The sequence below is a fragment of the Melanerpes formicivorus genome, unplaced genomic scaffold, assembly GCF_026170545.1.
Source record: "Melanerpes formicivorus ecotype bairdi unplaced genomic scaffold, bMelFor1.0.p_v2 SCAF_30, whole genome shotgun sequence".
Lineage (NCBI taxonomy): Eukaryota > Metazoa > Chordata > Aves > Piciformes > Picidae > Melanerpes > Melanerpes formicivorus.
In genome coordinates, this window is record NW_027142382.1 from 6,417,466 (window position 1) to 6,443,473 (window position 26,008).

At 42.8% G+C, this 26,008-nt stretch overlaps 1 long non-coding RNA gene across 1 annotated transcript; it reads right to left on the bottom strand.

Moving 5' to 3' along the window:
- Window positions 1–13,113: 13,113 nt before the first annotated feature.
- On the bottom strand, window positions 13,114–23,135 carry LOC137449543 (uncharacterized). The gene is made up of 3 exons (XR_010989419.1): window positions 23,069–23,135; window positions 15,261–15,326; window positions 13,114–13,315 (listed from the first exon to the last, which is right to left on the bottom strand). It is a non-coding gene; the product is annotated as an uncharacterized lncRNA (long non-coding RNA).
- Window positions 23,136–26,008: the final 2,873 nt, after the last annotated feature.

The following is a 26,008-nucleotide window of genomic DNA, read 5'->3' on the forward strand; positions in this document are numbered from 1 at the left end:
TCATAGAACTAAAAGTGATCTTGGACTTCATAGTGCAACGAAGACCACACAATTTATTCCAGGCTTGCTGCAATTTGAGCAATATGCCACAGATTCTGCTGAACTAACCATGCACATTTAAGTAAGACCTGAACACAGTACCCAGAGTCCTCGCATGAATCCTTTCCCCAAAAAATATGACAAAGTAGAACATTCAAGCCTTCCTGGAAAAAGCAAACGTTTGTGCTGTTCAGAACCGGGGCTTCACCAAATCACGAAGTTTCAGAGTACAGGCTCTGAAGGAACAGTGGCATTTGCGTGCACATGCACTCCCCTTTCTTCCAGTTTAGATTTGCTCATACCATCCCTAGAAGCAGCCGCCCGAACGCTCCCGCTGTTTTTCTACCTGGATAAACGCTCTAGAATCACCAAGGGACAAAAACTCTTATTTCAGCACGCCGCGGCCAGCGCACGCCTGGCCATGGCTGCTGTGGGACTTGCACCCCTGCACTACCCCTACGTCAACAGCGACCGCAGCCTCCTCTAGAAATCTCAAACTGGAGTGGAAAGCGAAATTAAGCGCAATTTTCCAGGAACAAGTTGCTCTTAAAAACAAACAAATAAACAAATTCCTAAGCTCCGGTGGGGCAGCCTAAGCCCCGAAGCACACGGCCAAGTAACACACTCACCCTGACACCGCTGGCCACCCCCGGCCGCAGGAACTCCCCGGGGACTCCGCCACCCTCCCAGACCCGCTGCAGCCGCTGAGGTGCGCGCTCGGCGCCGCCCCGCTACCGGCGTCCGCGGGCAACCGCCGCGACACCCCGCGATCGCCAGCAACCGCACTCTCGACCTCACTGCTGCGTCTCTCCACCGTCCACCTCCCCAAGAAACCACTCACAGCCCCATACCTCACCCATCCCCTCAGTCCCATATAGCCCCTCACAGCCCCACACCCCAGCCATCCCCTCAGCCGCATGAAGCCCTCTCCCCAAACCACGCACACCAAGACGCCGGGCGAGGCTCTTCCCATCAGGACGGTGCCGGAGGCAGGGGAGATCACCGCTAAAACTGAGGGCCTGGCACCACGGACGCTGCCCGCCCACCCACCTGCGCTCGCAGGGTTCCTCACGTCGCCGGCCGGTGCCGCAGGATGAGGCGGCGGCAGCTCCTCCTCACCGGCGCGGCTGGCTCCCTCCCTCCCGCCGCCGCGCAGCCAGGGGGAGCCGCGCGTCCCGAGTGCTGCCGCGCCGCCCGCCCGGGATTCCTGCGGGCGGGCGGGAGGCGGCTTGTCGCTCGGCACAGCCTCCCGCGCCCTCTTCGGCTCCCACCCTCCCAGGCACGTTTCAGCCGGTACCGCCGCAGGGCGCTCCGGCGAAGCCGCACCGAGCCTCCCGGCGGCCCCTTGCCTTTTTATCGCGGGGCCGGGGCTGCTGCTGCCACTACCGCCGCCGCTCGGCATCCGCGCCGCTGCCTACCCACGGCCGGTCCGCCCCCACCGCCGCCGCGCTCGCACACGCTCGCTCGTACCGCCTGCCCGCCCCTCGCCAGCCCACCTGTCCGCGCTCCGCCGCCGCGGCCCACGCAGCCACCCGCCCACGCACCGCCCACGCTCCCGCCGGCAGCGCTTCCGCCATCCCCATCCCCGGCCCCGGGCCCCCTCACCGCGGCGGCCCCGGGCGGGGAGAGCGGCGCCTGTAGCGCGGGCTCTGTAGCTGCCACCGAAAGCGGCCACGGGCTGGGCAAGCCCGGGTACTGCGCTGAATCGTGGGGGAAAGGAGGCGACGAGCGCCCGCCTCTCCGCGGGGCAAGTGCGGCGGCGCCCCCGCGATGGCCGGCGTGGGCTGCGAGGAGGGACCGCGGCCGTCTCCCACCCGTGTTTCTAGCCCCCGAGTGCCTGAGATGTCAGCCTCCCCCTAGGCAGGGAAGAGTCTGCAAGGCGTTTTCGGGAGTTCCAGATGCCTCCTTGCAATGACACCGAAATAAACGCGTAGTCCTGGCCCGTTACTAATAATTTACATGTTCGGGAACGTGCTGGAAGCCCAGCTCTTGACAGCTTTCTGATACCTGATGGTGAGAGATGACCTGGCTGAAAGTAGTCGGATCATTAAAAAAATGTTTTGTAATGCTACAAATTTTGCAAAACCAGCAGGTTAGTGCATACAAGTAAGCGTCAGGAAAATGTCCGTACTGCGACTGGAAACCCAGCGAAACTTGAGGTTGTGCACGTTGTCCTGCCTCCCGTGCTAACGGAAGAACAGCCCAATCTTTACTCATTCTCTCTCATTCTTTGGCTTTTACCTGATGTATTCGCAGCTCAGAAACAAAAGAGGTATTTGAGTTACTTAGTTTGCATCTTTTGTTGTCGTCGTTGTTCAAATGGGTTTCACCGTGATATTGACATTAAAGAGTACCTCAGCACAATCCAGTAGTCCAAGTTAAAAGACAGTTGGGAGGAGTCGAGTGTATTGATGCAGTGTCACACCAACTGACACTGTTTTCAAATCTGTATGATAAAAATCTGTTACATTCATTCTTTTCTCAGCAATAGATTCCTCTTTGGGTAAGACGATCTTTGCCTTTCCCAGACATTTTATTCTAATTCTGTATTTTGGGACCCAAGCTTTTTCAAGGTAAGCAAGAAACCCATATCTAAGCAGTTATGTTGCAAACTCTGGTATCATGCCATACTCCAGTTATATTAAGGAGTAAGCTACAAAAATAAAATCACTTGCCTTTGTCTAGTCTTCTGCTGAATCAAGCCTATTTTCAGTTCCTCTTCTTATGTCTCATAAGTGAGACACCAGACTATCTGAATATTTAATGAGTAGTAAACCAGCAGTCTTTATGTATTAAAAGTAGCAAGTATAGCACACATTTTTTAATAGCTACATAGACAGGTACTTATCTGAGAGAAGTGTAAACAAATTAATTCCACAAAATTAATAGACATTCATTATATATGAGAACATCTGCAAGCTATTCATAATATGAAAAGATGAAAATCAAACAAAGCTCTTGCACCAAAAAGAAGTTTAAATAAACCTGCAGAGATGAGGATAAAAAAAAATGATAGAGGCATTTAGAAAAAGCATTTTGATTCTACTCCAACCATGACAATGGTTCTGGTCTTTCACTCCAAACCCAAACAATCTAGTGGCACAGTGCTGCCATAATTCAGGAGACAACTGAAGATTTGGGTGTCGAAACTCTGCTTACAAAGGCAACTGTTAAACATACAGCAGAAGCTGTTACATCTTGTAAGTAATAATATTTTCTCTCTAGGTTGAATGTTTTATTTCTAGATTGAGTGTTTTGTCCTTTTGCTGTTTGAGCTTCTAATACATGATACTTATTTTTTTAAAATCGATAGGTTTTCCAGTTTTGCGTCCTCAATTACATTTAATTAAATGTTAGCAGCATATATTAAGAGTTACTGACCAGTAAATATGATGCTAAAGTACCATAGTTACTTGCGCTAAGGTTACATAGTTACCTACACAATGACTTGAAGGGCTGGCTTTTCTGGCTGTCTCTCTTCAAACTGGCAATAGAGACTGCATTGATATGCCTCCAGTCTATAAGAATTCAGTCATTTTCCATTCAAATCTCCATAAACACATTGTTTTGTCTGCAGGTGTTTTCCTATAACTGTTACAAATATGTTAAATTCTATCAGAAAGTTCTTGTCCTTTTCACTGAAGCATGTCCACTGCACAGGCTGTTCCCTTTACAGAGTCATCACACAGGTCTTATACAAAGCTGCTCTTAAATCTAGCCCATCACAGAAGCAGTTCTCTCTTTATTCTGATTTTCAAACCAAGAAAGCAAGCATTTGGTCACTTCACAATTAATATTAATTAAATGTAATCATATCGGACTTGAGTTTGTGAGATGCAGAAAATTGGATCACTTATGCACAGACTCTGTTTCTCTCCCCCACCCTCCTCTTTCTCACCCACCTCCCAGGCAGTTCTGTCTTTTTTTCCTCAGTAAGTCAGGTTTGGAAGAATAAATTCCATTGTTACAATGATTCAGAGAGAAACTGAAAGCCAAGTGAAATAGTGTTCTCCCAGATCTGACAGGAAAACTTATAGGATGGAAACAGAAAATAAAACCCACTTCTTTTATAATATGCTCCATAAAGCATTACTTGTCACTTTCCCCTTACTCTGAAAATACAGACAGCAACTGCTAGGTTGCTGTAGTACTGAAACTTCCAGTTTTCCAGATGATGTGCTGTGACTCAGTACTCGTACTGATATACCTCAATGCACCATCCATTTACTTTATGTAGCGGTAAACCATCTCTCACTTTCCTTTCACCAGAACTTGCTAAACACCATCTTGTGTCTGCTGGTCTAACCTACCACATCATGTTCTACCTCATATGTCTGAGAGAAATTATTTCTACTCTAGCATTTTTCTAGAACAGGTCCTTAGTCTGGTTGCTACCCCAGTGTGCTTACACCTATGAGAACATGAGCTGTGCTGGTCGACACCTTTAATGCTGTTTTCTCCACTGTCCAGCCTCGACCACCCTTCTGTTTATTGGCTAAACAAGTCTGAACAGTTGTCACAGGACTCCCTCAGGGACTACCTGTATAGGTAGTTGCTAGAAACTACTTCTGGGAAAAGTATGGGGGTTTCTCTACATCCCAAATCCCTTTGTAGAGTCAGTGAGGGGATGAAACAAGTTTTGATCCACTGATAGTTGAAAGAGTGACTTCAGTTTAATGCAATGGAAACCAGAATTTGTCATAATAAAGCCAACAGCTGGTTGAGGAAGAACAGCAGTGCCCACCCTGTGCTCTTCGATGTTTGCAGATACACACATAATCAAACCTCAAGATGGTTCTGAGTAGCAGTAAGAGGTTAAAACACTTTTGTATGTACATTTACCAAGAAAACGTTTTCTTACAGGAAAGCTATTTTATTTATGCCCATAGTAGCTACAGAAAATGTCACAATTAAAGTGCAAGAATATTATGCCAATGAGAAATCTGTGTTGAATAGCCCTTATGAACTATACATTGCAAAGTGTCCCACAGGCAGCTGGAAAGATATCCCAATTTCAGGAACTCCTCTCACTTCAATTTGCTAGGTACAGTGAAAATCAGCACAGTGCAATGAGGGCACTTTAATAGCTTGAACCTTTGAGAAAGCTCTGCAGCATTCTCAAATGGACCTCTGAGACAAAAGGAAGATGGGCAGAGCCATGACAGTGAATAAAAAATGCTGTTCTAGTTAAAAGTATTAATTTAGTACTAACACCTGTTTAGATATATTCATCAGTAAGTGCTGAAAACTACCCCAGAGACCTGAAGAACTGCAGAAGACATTAAGTTCCCTGGCAGGGGATTCAAAAGAGCAAAGGCAATGAGCTAGCAGTGAGAAGAAACAGTCCATGGTGGCAGAAGGTGAAGTGTGGCCACATCTCTGCAAAGTAAGATGTCATAATCCTGCTTACTAGTTCTAAGCAAATGACACCCCAATGGCCATTTCTCCAGCCAGGGCTAGAAAATCCAAAAGGCAGCAGCTGATTAGTTCCCCTACAACAAGTTCTCCCTCAAAGAATCTGAAATTACTAGGAATGAGTAACAGTTGCCTATAACAACAACCAATATCCTTACTTTACGTCTTTTTTCCTAGGTTAAATTGTCATCCTTCTATTAATAGGACTCTCAAAAGCCTTTTTATCCTTCTTTGGAAAATAATAACTGAGAGTTATGTTCAGTCATAAAAAGCTAAAAAAAAAAACCCTGGACAACATTTGAAGAAACCAGGCTCTAGTGATGCTGGCTGTTTCAGTCACGTGTGGCTCAAGAGCAGTTTCAAGAAGGACTTGGGGGTGTCAACTGACGAAAAACTCTGCATGAATAGATGAGCTGGCAATGTGTGCTTGCAGCCCAGGCAGCCACCCATCTCCAGGGCTGCGTCAAAAGAAATGTGACCAGCAGGATGAAAGAGGGGATTCTCTTCCTCTACTCTTATGAGACCCCCTGCCTGGAGTACTTCATCCAGTTCTGGTGTCCCCAGCATAAGAAGGATGTCAGACTGCTGGAGTAGGTCCAGAGGAGGGCCATGAAGATGATCAGAGGGGCTCCTCCCCTACAGGGACAGGCTACTAGAGCTGGGACTGTTCAGCCTGGAGAAAAGAAGGCTCCAGAGAGACCTTATGGCAGCCTTGCAATACCTGAAGGGAGCCTGTAAGAAAGCTAGGAAAGGACTTTTTACAAGGACTTGTAGTGATAGAATGAGAGGGAATGCATTTAAGATGGAAGAGAATAGTTTTAGATTGAATATTTAAAGTTTTTTTTACAGTAAGGATGATAAGACACAAACAGGTTGCCTGGGGTGTTCAAGGCCAAACTGAATGAGGCCTTGAGCAACCTGGTCTAGTGAAATTAGAATGGAATGGAATGGAATGGAATGGAATGGAATGGAATGGAATGGAATGGAATGGAATGGAATGGAATGGAATGGAATAGAATGGAATGGAATGGAATAGAAGAATGGAATGGAATGGAATGGAATGGAATGGAATGGAATGGAATGGAATGGAATGGAATGGAATGGAATGGAATGGACCAGACCAGGTTGGAAGAGACTTTCGAGATCATTGCGTCCAACCTATCATCCAACACCATCTAATCAACTAAACCATGGCACCAAGCACCCCGTCAAGTCTCCTTCTATGAAAACCATGCATCTACTCTGACTGTAATTAGAAGGTTATGTCAGTGAAAAGCATTTGCAGGCTTTTTAAATTGAATTCATTAAAAATGTTAAGGCTGTATTAGAAGGTATCCCTGCCTGTGGCAGATCTTTAAGGTTCTTTCCAACCCAAACCATTCTATGATTCTATGAATCTGATGTTGTTACCATCTTTCCAAACTCATTGTTTCAGAGATTAAAACTTCAATTATCTGTTCAAGAAACAGAGATATTTTCCTTCATATCAGCTTCTTCATTACTGACTACCTCTGGTCTCTTCACAATGAGTATGATCATGCTAGCAACCATCAATCTCAAGCAAAGTAAGGCTAAAGTGTCAATTCGATTTCACCTGCTGTCCTTAAAAGTGTTTCCTCTGCAGTCTGTATAACAGGTTCATGATCAGTGCAGTTTGTAAATTAAACAAACGTGGCAGAATCAATATTATTTCTTAGAATGGTCTGCTCAAGTCCTTCTTGACTCTTCTCCCAGAGAATTTCAGTAGATCACGTCAGATGTTTTCACAGAAAAATACACAGGTTTTGCTGGAACTGCATCTAAAAGGAGACCAAAAAAGTAATACATTTTACATGTAGATTCCAATACAAGTTTGGGGTTTTGTTTGTTTGTTTGTTTGGGGGGGGTTGTGGTTTGTTTGTTTGGAATGGGCTGCCCAGGGAGCTGGTGGAGTCACCATCACTGGAAGTGTTTAGGAAGAGACTGGATGGGGCGCTTGGTGCCATAGTTTAGTTGATAAGATGGTGTTGGCTGATAGGTTGGAAGCGATGATCTCGGAGGTCTCTTCCAACCTGGGTAATTCTATTCTATTCTATTCTATTCTATTCTATTCTATTCTATTCTATTCTATTCTATTCCTATTCCTATTCCTATTTCTATTTCTATTTCTATTTCTATTTCTATTTCTATTTCTATTTCTATTTCTATTTCTATTTCTATTCTATTTGTTTGTCTTTGGGGAGTTTTTTATTTGTTTTGTTGTGTTTGTTGGGTTTGGGGGCAGGGGTATGTTGGGTTTTTTTAAATGTATTTTCCATCTAAAATAGAAATTCTCAATTCCAGTAAACTGGGAAATTATTACATTTTTTAAGCTACTTTGGAATTGATCATAGCTAACTATGGATTTCCAAATTAGATGGCCAGGACCACATAACTCCCTTGGAAATATATCTAGTTTTGTCCACATTAACAGCTGAAGAAATATTTATTTCTGCACTTATTAATCTGTTTTCTACTGCAAGCACTTCCCTGGACCAGGCCTAGTTAGATAACATTAAAAGCAGTGGCAATAAAACTGACAAGTATTTCTAAAAACTGCTGTGCAAATCAATATAATTCTTAATTGGTTAACCAAAGAGCTGCCACAGTAGTGAGTCACTGCAATTCTCTGCAAATATCTCTTTCTGCCTGGTTACACTTTTTAAGCAACTTCATAGCCAGATGGAAGAGAAGTTAAAGGGCCTCTCTTTCTGCTCTTGCTAGTCATTACAGCCTCCAACACTGCAATTCATGGACTGCCTGTCTTCCAGTAGTTTGGATTTCTTTTACAGCTCTTTGGAATATGTATTTTAAAATTATTTCTAATAATTCTGCCTCTAAGTCTCCATGCAATAAAAACATTTATAAAATTAGTACTTTACAATAGTAATGAATAGGATAATCACATGACTAACTGTGTAAGGAAGAGTTGTAGAACATCTTGGAGGGAAAGCATGAGAGACATCCCATTTTTTTACATCGCAGGTGCCAAACTTAATTACAGATCAGTGCCATGTAAATAAACTCTCAGCTCTTTCTGTGATAAGCAAGCACAAATATAGGCTGGACGAGGAGTGGCTTGAGAGCAATCTTGAGGAGAAAGACTTGGCACTGCCAGTTGATGAAAAACTCAGCATGAGCTGGCAATGTGTGCTTGCAGCCCAGAAGGACAACTGTGTCCTGGGCTGTATCAAAGGAAGTGTGACCAGCTGAAAGAGGGAGGTGATTCTCTTCCTCCGTTCTCATGAGACCCCACCTGGAGTACTTCTTCCTGTTCTGGTGCCCGCAGCATAAAAAGGACATTGACGTGCTGGAGTGGGTCCAGAAGAGGGCCATGAAGATGATCAGAGGGCTGGAGCACCTCCCCTACAGGGACAGGATACAAGAATTATGGCTGTTCAGGCTGGAGAAAAGAAGGATCCGAGGAGACTTTATAGTGGCTTTCCAGTACCTGAAGGGAGCCTGTAAGAAAGCCAGGAAGGGACTTTTTTACAAGGGCTTGTAATAACAGAATGAAAGGGAATGGATTTAAGCTAGAAGAGAGTAGTTTTAGGTTGGATATTGAAATAAATTTTTTATAGCATGGATGGTAAGACACTGAAACAGGTTGCTCAGGGGGGTTGTGGATGATCCCTCCCTGGAGGTGTTCAAGGCCAAGCTGGATGAGGCCTTGAGCAACCTGGTCTAGTGGAAGGTGCACATGCCCATAGCAGGGCAGTTGGAAATAGATGGTCTTCCAGGTCCCTTCAAACTCAAACCATTCCATGAATCTATGAATAGTATTCTGAACTCATGGGTCATGAAACTGAGCTAACTCCAGTGCAGTGATATTCCATGTTGTCTGAGTACCAAACGCTTATCATCATTCAATAGACATTTTTCAAGATATGAGTATCAGGTGCTCCTAAATGATAAGAATAAATATCAAACATGAAGCCAAGAAGGGCTAATAGAACTCTTACAGCTGGGGTGCATGTCAAATGATGAAATACAGCCTCCTTGATGGCAGTTATTTTGGTTAATGGAAACAGTTTTGTCAAATATATGGAGTTTTGCCAAAAAGGAAAGGCACTGATACAGCTTTTCATAGTTTCATACTGGATAATTTGCCACTGTTTGTGACAACACAGTATATAGCTGAATTGTCTTATCCTCTTCATCAATTTAGCTTCATTTACTGGGTTTTAGATTTTAATTTAGCCTGTTCAGGAAGGTAGCATCAGCCACAAATTCCATATTATAACTTGGGTCACAACTTCCCTAGAGCATGCTGAGTGTCTGTATCAGTTCTTTAGGTTTAGGACCCTCTTCCTCTCTCCTAGTTGCAGTCAGAATGGAGCAGAGAGAGAGCTCATATCTCCTCTTTGGCTTCTGATCAGCTTGAGATGAGGTTTCATTCCATTTTATTCCTTGCTTGCATCCATGATGAAAATCAGAAAAGCTATGGAAAAGCATGTACTAATGCTACCTAAACAGAACCTGGGCTTCAGATTTAAGAGCGTCCCTTTCCTGATCAATGATTGCTTTTCTTTTGTTTTATTTCTCCATGCTGAAGGTTTGTATCTTATAAAGTTAATGCAGAGGGTATTCCTCACGTGAAGTGTGTAGTTTCATCACTAGGTAAAATACAAGGTTGAAATTATTTTACAACCTGTATTTTATTGTGGACTCATATGCCCCAGTTACTTCACAGATGCACAGAAATATCAAGATGAATATAATTCCCCACACATGGTTCAACATCCTTTTCCAACACTTCCACATGCTGAGTTTTCATTTGTTGTTACCAAAGACTGATTTTTAAACAAGCTACAGTAGGAGATGGAACATTTTATTGCCAATTTGAGATGAATGAATGTCTCCTGAAAACAGGTTGGCCAAGTTACAATGCACTAGTTGGTAGCCAGTTTGTCAAATAAGAAAATCAATCCACACAAAAAACTCCAAACCCCAAAACCAGAGAGAGCAACAACTTGCAATTGCTCTTGGAAATTGCAAGTCTTAAATGTAAAATCTGCAGGCTCCATTCTGCTCCCGAGATTAATTTTCATAAAGGTCAAATCAATACCATCAAGGGCAAGGAGCTGAACAAAGAATGTCTCCACCATTTCTGTTCCTTAGAGTTGCTATGGATCATTTTTTCATTGCTTCAATCAGTATAGGAAGAGTAAGATTGTGAAAGCCATAGGAATGTCCAGCAGTCTGTCCTGTTCCCTTGACACACCAGGATGCCATCCCCAGTGGCCCTGAGGTATTCCTGCTATAAACTTTATTAATAGCAACTAATAATGCACTAGGATGACCTGTCAAGCTGTATAGATATTGGAGCATAAGTTCATATGTCAGAATAGAAGATCACAACTGTTCTTTTTTGCTTTTAAACAAAATGATATAGCTTAGGGTCTAATTCCATCAGTTTGTCACCATGCTGGTCCTTTTTCTGGCAAGAATATGTTGGAAATTGGGCATTTACTCATAAGGATTTTCTGAGGAGCCCAGAGAAATAAACCTGGGGAGCCCAGACAAATAAGATTTTGTGTGCTTAAAGCTTTCAGTTTTCCCAGAGTCGTAGAATGGTTGGGGTTGGAAGGGATCTTTAGAGGTCATCTAGCCCAACCTCCTTGCTCAGGCAGAGCCACCTAGCGCACGTTACACAAGGCCATCTCCAGGCAGCTTTTGAATGTCTCCAAGGGTGGAGACTGCATAAAACTCTCTGGGCAACCCTCTGCTCAGTAACACTCACACTAAAATAGTGATTTTTAAGGTTCAGATGGAGCCTCCTGTGTTTCAATTTCTGCCCGTTGCCTCTGGTCCTGTCACTTGTAACTGCTCTGCCTGTTTCTGTCCTCTTCCCTTCAGCTATTTATGAACATTGATGAGATTCCCCCTGAGCCATCTCATATCCAAGTTGCAGTCCCAGCTTTCTCATTCTCTACTCATAAAAGAGATGTTCCAGTGTCTTCATCATCTTAGAGGCCCTTTGATGGACTTTCTCCAGTAGGTCCATGTCTCTCCCACAACTGGACCCAGCACCCCTGATGTGGCCTCATCAGTTTTCAGTTGAAGGGAAGGATCATCACCATTCACTGGTGGAATTATTACTTTGCATGAACATTTTCTGTTCCAAGTGTTAAAATCAATTTGAAGTGGTCTTGGTGTCTTCTGATGAAAATGGAAAAAGGAGGTTTCAGCAATGAACAGGAGTGAGCAGTGTCAGGACAGAGAACATCAGAGATCTACTTTTGCGGAACTTCTGGAAGAAATGAGATGGCACGTTGCTGCCAGTAGATCTGCCACAGCCACCCAGGTGCCAGGTGCCACTGCCTGCAGAAGCTGATGGTCTGCCTCACTCAGGTGTTCAGAAGGAGATTAGGTGTTCAGAAGGAGACTAGGTGTTCAGAAGGAGACTTGATGGGGTGCTTGGTGCCATGGGTTAGCTGTTTGGGTGGGTTGGATTGGTTGATGGGTTGGACACGATGATCTTGAAGGTCTCTTCCAAACTGGTTTGGTTTATTCTAATAAAGGTTTATTTAGTCATTTCAAAACTGAACCACATGAGTTGGCAGTATCTTATTACAGATTAAGTAGCCTGCCTGGGAAAGACAGAATGACAGCAAAAAAAAACCCCAACCAAAACAAAAAACCCAAACCAAATAATATACTCGTGTTCTCAGAGTGGTTGTGGATGCCCCCTCCCTGGAGATGTTATAGGCCAGATTGGATAAGGTCTTGGGCAATCCATGTCTTGTTGAGAAGCACCCCTGCCCATAACAGGGGTTTTGGAGTAGATGACCTCTGAGGTCCCTTCCAACTTAAGCCTTTCTATGATTCCATTCTATGACTGTTCTAGAGCTCTCAAGCAATCGTTAAAGTGTTCATTGAGGGAATCCATATTTTGCTTCCAAAATGTTCTGGGTTTGTTTCTTTTTCAATTAGCCTTCCCCCTCCTCCCCCCCCCCCCCCCCCCTTAAATATATCAGGAAAGCCAAGAGATAACAATATAGCTGTCTATAAATCTCCTTTCTATGATGTCTTTTTAAAGATTGCTCAGACAGGAGGGAAAATGTTTATATAAATTCTCAATATATAAGAAAATTATAAAAAGCACTACCAACTTCAACACTGCGAATTTTCAGGGAAATTAATGGCTAGCTGAGGTTAATGGCCCTCAGCTTCACATGGGCCCATCAACTCTCCCAGTCACTCATTCATTCATTCCCAGGAAATGCCTTGTGCCTTGATTGTTATTGCTTTAATACATTAAATTCAAGTTAAAGGCTTGACTTAATGTTTAGCCACTAGAAAGTAAAATACAAGGAAGTGTTCCCACTGGATATATTCACTGTCAAGTATACTTTTGTTTACCTCATGTTCTACAGGTATTTAAATAGAGGAATTGAACACTTTTTTACCTGTTTGCTGTGTTTTTATCACTCTTCATAATACATTAAAAAAAATGCTCTGTACATTTTTATCATTTGCTTAGAATCTCACTAAATATATCTCATCTGAGTTTAAACATGACTGAATGTGCAGAATATAGACATGCCTGTTTAATGGTAAGACAAAGAAACTAAAAATTGATCAGAACTAGTTTTGTTCTGTCTAATTAATGTTATACTAGCTTTATTAGTGCAGAAAACAGACACTATGATTATTTAGAACCTCCAGCAGCAACTGAAAAAAAAAATCAATGACTGCTTTGGCCCCAAACCAACTGAAAGGTGGGAATCTGATGATGCCAGTTGTTCTTGTGAAATTTCTGCCATTGTGACCTGCCTCACAGAGAAAAACGCTGTGGACAGGATTTTTATTTTTCCTTTTCTGCCATGTTCTGATAAACCTGCAATGGATTAAAAAAAAATAAACAAAGACAGACCAAAAAACCAAGCAAATAAACAAAACCCACCTGCATTTAGAGTGAAATATGGTCTAAAAGAATGCTCTCCAGCAATGCTGAAAATGTTCTAGTTTTTATCCTTTAGACATTTTATATGTTACTTAACTATTCTTCAGATAGACTTGGTCACATTTTTGAACACAACCATTTCGCTTTCACAGAATCACAGAATTTGGGGGGCTGGAAGGGATGTCAAAAGATCATCCAGTCCAACCCCCCTGCCAGAGCAGGATCACCTACACCAGATTACACAGGAATGCACCCAGGTGAGTTTTTAATATATCCAGAGAGGGAGACTCCACAACCTCCCTGGGCAGCCTGTTCCAATGCTCTGTCATCCTCACAGTGAAAAATTTTTTCCTCATATTTACATGAAACTTCCTATGCCTCAACTTGCACCCATTGCCCCTTGTCCTGTCATTGGGCACCAGTGAGAAGAGCCTGGCTTTCCTTCAAAGCAAGAAGAGAATGCATTAAGAAAAACATTATTTTCCTCAATATTACACTCAAATTGTTGGTGTTTCTAAGTCATTCAATGACCAGATAATGTATACTCCCCACTTTGGAAAATGGAATGGAATGGAATGGAATGGAATGGAATGGAATGGAATGGAATGGAATGGAATGGAATAGAATAGAATAGAATAGAATAGAATAGAATAGAATAGAATAGAATAGAATAGAATAGAATAGACCAGGTTGGAAGAGACCCTCAAGATCATCGTGTCCAACCTATCATCCAACCCCACCTAATCAACCATGCAACCAAGCACCCCATCAAGTCTCTTCCTGAACACCTCCATTGTTCACCACCATCTCCTCAGGCAGCCCATTCCAATGGGCAATCACTCTCTCTGTGTAGAGCATCTTCCTAACCTCCAGCCTAAACCTCCCCTGGTGCAGCCTGAGACTGTGTCCTCTTGTTCTGATGCTGTTTGCCTGGGAGAAGAGACCAACCTCTGCCTGTCTACAACCTTCCTTAAGGTAGTTGTAGAGAGCAACAACGTCACCCCTGAGTCTCCTCTTCTCTGGGCTAAGCAACCCCAGCTCCCTCCGTCTCTCCTCATAGGGCTTGTGTTCCAAGCCCTTCACCAACTTTGTTGCACTTCTCATAGTTGCACCTGGGCTGAAACTCACCCTAACTTTTCATAGACAAAGATAGTTTCTGGTGCTGCTTCATGAAAATCAATGCAGTTACAAGGGGGTGAATCTGACTCAGTGTCATGCGACTGTATACTAAAGGGTGGCTCGAGTTGATTGTGTACATAAAAGCGCATCAGAATCACCACTAGATTTCAGTATGAAGTTTTTAGGGGGCTGGCAAATGTTGCACAACCAACTGTCATGCATTTCTCAAGGCAGTATGCAGTCAAAAGTCCTTGGGATCTGAGATGATGCTAAGCCAGGACAAAAAATGAGACAGAAGCTGTTTATAAAGGGATTCAGTCAACTTAGACTAAATTTTGACAGATACTGTCCTGATGAGTGACTTTGTATAAGTCACCTGAACTATCTGCGTCAGACTTGCCAGAGTGTAAAATGAGTAAAAAGCTCATAAGGTAAAGAAAGAGGGAGAGAGAAAGGTTATTGTCACTTTGGATGTGATACTTGATACTGGCAGTCCTGCCAAAGCAATGCTTATTGTGTAACTCTGCACTACAATCGATTCCCCATTCTCTATCATCAGGCGCTGAAAAAAGTTGCACACAGAGGTCATGCAGTTATTGAAAGCACAGTGCAGAGACCTCCATACTGTTAGCTTTGAGATGGAGCCAAGGAGGATAGCTAGAACCTAACAGGAGCCAAGGAGGCTAGCGATAACCAAAGTGGTTCATGGGGATTTGCTAGCTAGCTCTTCCCCCAGCTACAGACAGTCTGGATTACTCACCTCATGTAAGAGACAGCTGGGTGCAATGGGAGTGTGGTAAAATTTCCCCAATGGCTCAGTCCTGCACTGTTAAAACATACAGAAAATGTAGTCAGCCTGTGCTCATCCTACCCCCACAGGAGGAGAACTAAGAAAAACAAACGCCTCTGGAAAAGAAGAAGAGGAAAAGTGGTAGGCATCCTGGATGAAGATGGTTTGCAGCCCACACTGAGCCCTTGTACACAGGTATGCCTGCAGGCTTGGGCACATTTCAGTGCATTGATTCACTATTGGCCTTCATGTGAACAGCTTCATAGCTAGGAAAAGCACTTGGATGGCATGTGAATCGAGTGGTAGCTTCAGATACGATGCATAAATGTGAAGCACCTTATGAAAATCTGCTTTCCTAGCTGTATAATCTCACCATACAAAACTGCTCTAAATTCTCTGTACTTTTAACCAGTGTTTCTTGCCCTTGCTCGATGAAACCTTTGCAATGCATTGGGTAATCCATCTGGACATTTACATTACTGATGTCAGCTATGCCTCTGTACAAAGCTATGAACTCTGCTTTTAATGTGCCACCTTCCTCTTTCTCAGTTGGCTGTTCTGCCCCTGCCTTCAGTACCATTTTTACTGTACTCTGCCCTTGCTTCACTAGGGAATATGATTGTGGACATACATCACACTATGGCATGGAGCAGGGGGTTAGAGGTGGTGGCTTGGGGCCATATTGTGAGCCATAGGTCCTGCAGGACCCAGGAAAGCACCCTGCAGAAGACATGCATTCTTGGCTGCAACCTCACTCTGCTCAACAGATACACCAGGTCCAATATCAGAGCAAGCAGCTGGCCCTTGCACAGGGCTTAGAAGCAGGACAGGGCCATGGCTTTGCAGATGTGCAAGAGAATGTGGAAGTAAAGCAGGTTTGGGAATAGAGGGTACAGGATAAGCACGGAAGAGAAAGTTTGTAGTGAGAGTGGGGAAGAAGATGACAACAGAAACTGGAGGATGTGGTTTGCAGCTGAAGAAATGCAGTGAGTGAAACCAATCGTCACATCTGTCAGCACCTGAAACTTTTGGAATTGGTTTGCAGTGGGGTAAAACATAGGACCGTACTGGGAACTAAACCATCATTTCCATCCTATTTCAGACTGTGGTGATGGAAGCAACCTTCCAGACATTAGCTGAACGGGAAGCTGGCACAGGAAATTATGTCCAACTCTTCAGTGAGCCTGAAGCGAGGGCTCTCTGCATGCCTGAAAGCTGAGCTCACTTGCCTCAGTAGGATATTCAGGCTGAAGGCCAATGATGATAATTAAAATGTTGACATTAGCTATTTAATTGCATGACAAACAAATGTCATTCATCTCCATAGTTTGTTACATTTATAAAAAGAAAGTGTTTCATTTACTGCGGCAGCCAGATGCGGTGTCAACCAATTGCTACGACTACTACAGATCTTCACCTCAAAATTGTGGTCTGGACCACGCTTGGTTTGTATCAGAAAAAACCCCAACCAAATCCTCAATTTTCCTAAAGATACCAAAAATGTAAATATTTTATAACTGCTGAAATTGCTTGCTATCCCCCTATACAGCTGCAAAATTATTCACATTTAATATTTTCCAGCAATTGCCTATTATTTCTGAAAGTATTACATAAGAAATTTAAATAATTTACACTAGGATAATTTACTTTCTAATAATTTCTACAATATATTCACCTTTTCCTCAGTACAAATAAGGGTGTCAAACCAGAGGCTGAAAAACAGGGGGCACACTGAGGTAGGTTGCGCTGAATCTAATAAAAGTTAATAACAATAATAAACAAACCTCACAGCTACTCTCTGAAGGCACTGGGGTGCATAGGGAGCAATGAAAAAAAGCCATATGTGAACGCTTGTAATTCTCTGGGTCTCTTAACAGCAGCCATGGCCAACATGTTGCAGGGCTTTTCAAACAATGCTACCTTGTCTATTTGAAGTATAGTCCTGGCTGATCCAAAAGGGGTAGATTGTTTCTCAGGAGCCACAGGGCACCGTGCCCACCTGATCTTCCCACTTTTGGTAAGCAAAATGTGGGCCAAAGGGGTTGAAATGATGGTAGGGCTAGCAGTGCACTGAGGAGCCAGGCACCAGCAGCACATCCCTGCCATCACCTGGGGAGGGCTGTTTCAACTCAGGGAGGTCCATGTGTTTAAGGAGATGCCTGTTGCAAACACAGCTTTGGCACAGTGAGATGGGGGCACCTTGCCATCTGTTTTGAAGCTAGCCCACTGTGAATGCCCTCAAGAGTCTCATCTTCAGCATCTCCCTGGACCTGCAACCCTGTGTCCCACCAACCTCAACAGCCATGATGGTTGCTAGTGGAATCCAGATGGGTTTGGTTTCCCTTCTTCTGAGCTCAAGAGGAGATTGCTGCCACGTGAGTCGTGCTTGCAACCATTCTATCACCACGATTTTAAAGCAACAACTAGCACAACCCACTCCCCCCCTCCATTCAGTAACACACCATCAGGCACCTTTTGCTCCCTTCCTCTTGTGTCATCCATTCTCAGTTTTTCCAAAAGACTAGAAGTGCCATCATGTTTTTGTTTTGTCAGCTAGTGCTGTTTACTTAGAAGACATACAGGGTTGGAACTGCTCCTCTTTTTTCTTATGAAATGAAACTCTGCTAACTGCAGCCTGAAATTGCAACTAACTTTCTGTGAAGCTATAGTAAGCAGTTCAAAAGAGCATCCTGGTAGTAAAAATTACTTTTAGCCAAAACAACAGCAACAAAAACCCTAAATAGCTCTCTGTATCCCGTATCATTTGCTCTGCTCTTCAAGCAAGCTGCTTGTTAATGTTTTAGAAGTAGCTCACAGAGGCCTTAATGCGGTTTAGTGTGTGCTTTGCCTTCTAAGGACTCTACCTGCAAACTTTGTTTGCATGCATCTCTCATGAGGCTGGGTCATGCAACACCAGGGTACTGTACAACTCACCCAGTAACCTCATATAATCTGTTACATAGTTTTGAATTATTGTCTTCAGCCAGTGTCCTCCAGTCCTTTACCAGGTGCATACCTTTATTTGATTTTAACAATCATCAACACCTAGGCAAGGACTTTCTCTGGATGCTAGCACAGAATGGTTGAACTCTACTTTGACAGGTTATCTTGATCAAAGAGTTTGTTCTCTAGGATTCATTCAATGAAAAAAAATCAACAAATAAACAAACCAACAAACCATAAAAGAAGGTGCTCTTTCTAGATGTGAAATGCTCAGATGCTCCTGTGTACCACAACTCTGCCTGAAACTTCCTCATCCTGTGCTGCACTTCGACAAAATCCAAGTCTGACAGGGAAGCTTAGCCCACAGTGCCTGCACACGGGGAGTCCACTTCCCTGGTGAAATGATCTCTTTTCATATGTTCATTTTTACACAGAAGCAGCTTCCATGCTTTCAGCTCCATTTGAACTTTCATGTTGTCCCTCCACATGGTTTAGCTTCTTTCTATTCAAATCCTCTCCAGATTCACTTCCATTTAGCATTGTAGATGCAGTCCCTTGACATAATAAACTTTCTCACAGCTTTAAAAATCATTGTTGAATTGTCGGTTCTGTTTAAAAATGTCAGGATTAACTTTTACCCCGCTGGTCATCAGAGCAGGAAGAACTACTTAATAGGCTCATTTGCTGCTGCCTGGTGCATGGGAGATGAAAGATTTCTGCAGGGCAGCCAAGCAGCACCGTGGATTTTTTAGCCTGAGAGTGAAAAACTCTGTTTGCTTCCCTTAAATGCTACCTTAGCATTTAATGCCACCTTGCCACTTTGCAACCATTAAATGGTTGCATGATTAAATGCCACCTTTATCCTACAAATATGTATGTGAGAAAATATGGATTTGAAGCTAATCATGATTTTTCATTAATGAATCAAGCCCATGTGTTGTATAGAAAAAGAGGATAATGATTTTGTGCTTTAGTGCTACAGATAAATTGTTAATAAAAAAGAGGGGACTGAGACTTTCCAGCTTCAGGATCCATGCCTTTTCAAAACAAATATTCCAGTTTCACAATACTTGCAACATAGCTTGATCAATGCTAGCACGCTGCTTCGCGTGTGGATCAGTGGTGCTGAAATTGCTCTTGCTGGAATTTTTGATCTGGTTCTACTCAAAGTCCATAAAATGAACAGAGAACTAGAATTTTGAAAGCAAGCATTTTTGAAACTGAGGAAGCACAGATTTCTGGTTTGGACCCACACTCAATGTAGAAATGGCTATTGTGAAATGGACTGACTAATGCTGTTAAGGATACTATGGGCTTTGGATGCAAAACCAAAGTTCTACAAATCTTGTGAGATTTCATCCACTGCCAGTTTTACAACAGCATTTCCTCTCCTAATAAAGAGATCATGGCTTTGAGATACTTGTCTCAATTAGTTTGCTTGTCAGCTTAAACACTTTCCCCAGTTTAAGATAATTATGTCTCACTTAAAAATAAATTTACAGGGGAAAATGTCCTATAAATATGTTTGCAATCAATTTAAATAATTAGTTGCAGCCATTATAACATGTTAGGCTGATAGCATCTGCAGATTATATCAATTTATCATTTGTTAATCATGGTTCAAAATGTAGTTAAAATCCCAAGGAATTACAATCCAATATTGAGAGCATAAAAGTCTATTAGTACAACTGAACTGGAGGAGAGTGCTGGGTTTTGACAGCCTGAAATTATTCCTGGGAAACATATCCACCAGAAATCATAGTTGGGAGGCCCAGAACATGTTGATTGCTGTCGCTTCTTTTAGGTAACACGAGGACATAGCATAGAGATTACCCTGATATAAACATGGGAGACTATTAAGGTCAAGAATTGCTGAATCACAGAATGTTAGGGGTAGCAAGGGATCTCGAAAGATCACCTAGTCTAACCCTCCTGCCATAGCAGGATCAGAGCAAGAGGAAGCAGCTTTCTATAATTCCCAGAGAAAATATCACTTAAGAACCACGGGGAAGAGCTACACTATGCTACACTGACAAAGGGTTTGGTGGGTTCAGACTAGGGGCAGTCTTTACACTTAGGATGAGAACCAGGAACAGGGATCTTCCCCCTGTACTCAGCACTGGTGAGGCCACACCTTGAGTGCTGTGTTCAGTTCTGCACCACCACCCCCCCCCCACTATAGGAAGGACATTGAGGAGCTGGAACATTTCCAGAGAAGAGCGAGAAGGCTGATGAAGGGCCTGGAACACATGGCCTACAAGGAGCATCTGAGGAAGCTGGGACTGTGCAGTCCAGAGGAGGCTGAGGGGAGACTTCATTGCTCTCTACAGCTACCCAGTACCATGGGGTTTGAAGTTTAGATTGTAGCACAAGAGGCTTCCTGTTCCAGTTGCTGCTTCTGGTTTCCAGTTTTTAGGGTATTGGTCTTTTCTGCTGGACTGGGGGAGTTCTCTGGCTTCTGCTGCTGCTTCTGCTGCACTTTTTCTGCAAATAGGCTAAGGTGATAGTGCATCTTACCATCTCATTAAACTCCCTCTATCTCAACCCACAGTTTTTGCGCAGGCTGCGTTGATCCAGGACAGTCCATATTTGATGCCCAACAAGGGGCTTGAAAAGCAGGTTGGCAACCAGAACAGTCTGTTTTGGCAGGAGATGAAAAGGTTGAGATAATGAGAAGCAAGAAAATGAGAGGATTCAATTAATGCTTCAGGTTTGTTAAGAGAGTTTGTATCCCTTTTTTTCCCCCTTGGTGCATTAGCTATGTTGATGCATTTGCTTTCCAGGGACAGCTGGGGCCAATGTGCTGGGGTCTTATATGTGCTCACTGTGCTGCTGTCACCTTAGGGGAATGGCTTAGAGCTGTGTTTTTGCTGTGCTGGTTACAGGTGGGACAGGTTTTGTCCAGAGCAACGCAGGTGTCTCCCAATAATACCACTGGATTCACCATTACCTTAGCCTCTTTGCAGAAAAAGCACAGCAAAATGCAGAAGCAGCCTCAGAAGCCAGAGACCTCCTCCATTCCCTGACCTGCAGCTCACCCAGTGGAAAAGGTCAGCCAGCACATTCATTTTGAAGCTGGCACGATGGCATCATGGTATTGAATATTATCAGAGGATCCAACTCAACCTATGATGGTCTATTTTATTTTTTATTATAAATGTATCTTCTATCTATGGATTTTGTGTGGGTTTTTTTTTTACTACAAGCACATGAAATTAAAATGTATTTGTACTGACTGATAAAATACTGTTGTGTGTCTCTAATTCTATAGCTATCTATATCTCTCTGTCTGTCTCTATGTCTATCTCTATGTATCTCTGTATGATCTATATCTTACTTTATATCTATCTCTATATGATCTATATCTAACCATCTCTATCTCTGTATCATCTATAACTATATATATCTCTATCTGTTTGTGAGTATACATACACATATATATATACACACACACATGTAAATGCACACTTACAAATGCACACATATGTGATTGAGTTTGCATGGCCAAGCATTAAATTGCAGGCTGTCTCCCCTGAGATAAAGCTAGGTTTTGGACCTTTTTAACCTCAGGATGATACAGCCTTTACATGGCTGTTGAACTGAAGGAATGCAAGCGGCAGTGTCAAGTCCATGTCATGCATGCATCACGGGACTTAAGGTGTCATTCAGCCCACAAGAATAGCTCACTATATGAGCTGCAATAGCAAACAAAAATATCTAAATGTAAGTATAATGAAGCAGTAATTTTAAAATCTCTGCCTCCCCAAAATTCACTTCTTTTGATATAGTCCAGCCAAGTATAGTCTCATGGTCATAAGCCTCTCACAGTTAACTTCCTCTTTCATGAAGTCATGAAGCCCAGCTGAAAATGAGGTATTTTTGTGGTTTAAGAACTTATTCACAATTTAGGCTGTGCATTGTCAGAGCCATGATTTATAAACCAGAATTTTTCACTTCTGAGCAAGTGTCAGTACCTGCACGACAAAGTGCTCTGCAGGAGCATCACTGAAATCTAGAGTGAGCTGGGCAGTGGCATGGGGGTGTCATTCAGGTATAGGTGTACTGAGCCAGACCAGCCATACCCTGTTCCATCATCATCTTTTCATTCTTCCTCTGTTCACAAAGGCACTTCCAAGTACCTTTACACATAAGAGAATTAGCTGTACTGTGCAATAAACATTTTTAAAAACCACCTAGGCTTGCCCCCTCTCCACCATGTGCATCATAACTAACTTGCTTCCTGGCTGCTGCCTTGACAAACTGAACTCCTTCCACCACCTCTGCCACCCCCACATCCTCCTTTCACAAACACACGCTACTTCTCTCAGGACTTCGAAGTTTATTTTTCAAACACTTTTGGGAGGGCAGGAGAGAGGAAAGAGGAATAAGTGTGCTCACACAAGTAAAAAACATCAATTAAAGCAAAATCCACTTTTCTTTTATGCTGGGGCATGCAGGAACTAAGCCTCAACCTGTTTTTGAAAGTAACACAGAACATTAGCATAGAGATAGTCTGCAAAGATTAGAAACCTTGAATTGCAGAAATCCTGCTGTGCTATTTAGGTGACACTGAAGTGGACTGAAATCCACCCAGGTGTGGTACAGAGGTAGATACTTCCATCGTGAGCCTTACTTGGTTGCCTCAGTGATGCACATTTAAATTCCTACTCCAAAGCTTTACACTCTTACTTAAAGGCCAGCTAATGAATGACCTTCTGAAAATCCCTCTGCAGTGCCAATGATTCGATCAGCAGCATCTTGAAAAGTAAAATACTCCCCCATTTAAATGCAAAAGCCTTACTTTATACTGTTGTATACATAAACAGGAAAAATACCTTCTAGTTTTGCGTCCAGGGCTTCACACTCAGGGCTGAAGGGTTCTCCTTCTGCATCCAAGCCAGTAAGAGCCAGAAATAAGTAACTAGAAGTTTCAAGTAATCCACTCTAGTTAACTGTAACAAACTTAATGACAAAGAATCTCCCAAATGCTGACTTCTTTTTTTTTTTTAACCTGATGTCACTTATCTCTGTGGGTGGAGAATGCTGTACAAAGGTTAAACAAGTTCTTTCATCCATGCTCATGAAAACAGGCTCGTGTTGCATTTCTAGTAACTAAAAATGCATGACTATAACAGGTTGGGGATTTACTATATGCATGCATGTGTACCTCTAGGGACTAACTGGTCATGTGTTCTCTCCCTTCCTCTTAATCCTGTTCAGATTATTGCTTAGTCTGAACATTCTTTTGGCCTGAGTTTATAAAGACAATGCAGCCAACATTTACAGCTATCAGTAAGTAGGCTCAGTGGCACAAGACTACAGAATTTGTACCTGCTCTGCATGCTACAGAAAGGAGCCTTTTAGAAATTGAAATGCAAAGACTTACATCCCATAAAACAGCCTATTTCTTCAGCTAAGTACTTAAACAGAGAGTCATTGCTGAGTGCAGCATAGGAGCATGCATTTGCATTTGAGCACAGGAAAAAAATCCCACTAGTAGTATCTTAATACTAAGCAACTGGCTCTGAGTTTAGCTATATGGAGGCCTATAAAAAGCTGGAATCAGTGGAGTTACCTCAGCGGATATAAAGCACTGGAACTATCCAAAAGCCTTTGGTAAAGTGTTTTTTTCTGGAAAGGCAGATCAGGATGCCAGAGAAAGCCTCCTCATGGCTGAGATAGGAAGACCATGAACAAGTTGCACTCAGAGTTGCAGCTGAAGGTTGAGGAGCTTTACGTAAAGCAATTTTTGCTGCCATGGTTCCTGTACCACAGGAGGGTGGGTGTATCAGCACAGAGATCATCACAGCTACCTGACGGAGGCTGTGCAAAGCGGGAGGGCTCGCAGCCTCCCACACTGCCTACTGCTGCCAGCTTTACCTGAGCTAACAAGTTCAAAGGCAGCTCTGATGTGCCTGCATGAGCTTCAGTAACAGCTCTTCACTCACAACTGGAGCGCAGTACAGAGGTGTGAAATGATGGCCTGGCAGAAACTGAGGCAGTGTGTCTCATGTCTTCTAGCAGTACTGTTGCTGGCAATGAACCCAAGGAAGGGTTATGTGCTTATGTGGAGGCATCTGCAGAACTCACACACACACATATATATGTAAAATATTGGCCAATAATGAGGAAAAAACATAGTGACCACCCTAGCGAGGCCAGGTGAATGACAGCCCAATACATACTGAATAAAAAAGGAGTGACCACTGGTAGAAGTGATTCAAAAGGTACAGACACCTGTTGACTTACAAGCTGTAACCCTCTGGAAAAGGGCTGGATCACTCTTGATGACAACTTAGCAGGAAAGCTCCTGTAGGGTATTCCATCTGTGCAATAAAACCCAAACCAATGGTAAATGATGTATTATGAGGCTTAAGAAACTAGGTGGAAAATACATTATAAACAGCATAATGTGATAGGTAAATGAATAATATAGTACCAGCTTGGATGCTGCATTTGCTTTTCATCAGTGCTTTTACAGGAGATAATGCAGTAATAGAGGGGATTCAGATAAAAAATAATTACAATAAGTAGAGGAATGAAGAATTTTCTATATGAAAAGATAAAAAGGATTAGCCCCATTTAATTTAAAGCAGAAATGTATTAGAAGTTGCAATACGATGACTCTAATAGAAATGAAATATCCTGTGCTCCTATTCAACATTTCTCTCATTCAAAAAGTGGGAATATTGCATGATGAAATCCATAAGGAGTGATAAAAGACTGCATTTTTTTTTTCCACACAACACAAATATAAAATTATTGTCTGGAACTCTTTGTTCTAGCAGGATGAAAATTGACTGAACACTTATAAAGAAAATTAGAATATGCAAATTAATGAAGTTCAAGAAATGTTGTTCAAGAAGTTATATGCACGATGTTTAGATTAAACAGATGCTGGTCTGATATCATTTGCCAATTCCAGCATACATTCAGAAGAGGAAATAGGGAAGGACGGGAGGGAGAGTGCTATGAAAAGAGTTTTTCTATAACTAATGGCACTATCACTTCAGATCAGAGTCACAAGTTGTTCATGAGGGTAAGATTTACCCTTTTTCCAGTAGCAAAACTTCTGCCCCTATCCTTGTGTTGCTGTAAGCCAGTGAACATTAACCTCTGCATGTTTGCATACTGAGAACCCACTGCTGATGCAGACCCAGATCATGCTGGCTCAGTACCTTGGGCCACAACAACAGCGAGGAGAAAATCTGCTTCTGGTATAGAGAGAAGATGACATTTCCCTGACAAATGATATAAAAGAAAATAATAATACTAAGAGATATTTTTAACTGTTTGAAAAACAAATGGACAAATCCCAGTAGAGACAGACTGGCAGGCAGAGAATGGAGGTAACACTGCAGAGCTAATTAATTTATTACATAAATCCATGGCTTATCAAATGATTATCACTTCATATAAAGGCCATGAGCAAAAAAAAAAGGAACATTAGAGCTTTTAGGAGCACTGATCAGCATCCTTTTGGGAGGGCTGCATGTGTGTAGTATTGAATCTCCAGGAACAAATGACTCATGACATACTGCAAATATTGGCCAGAAACTCTTCCTTCCCCCTACCTGAAAAAGAGAACAAAACAACACAAGTCCCCAAAAAATCCCCAAGTCCACAAACAGTTCAATGAGAGAGAGGGAAAAAAAAAAAAAGCAAAAATTAAACCCCTGGTCTTTGTAACCCAGTTCCTCCTACATGCATTTCCCACAAACTGTCAACATCCCACAGGAATCTACCCACGTTACACATCACAGCACAATGCTCCC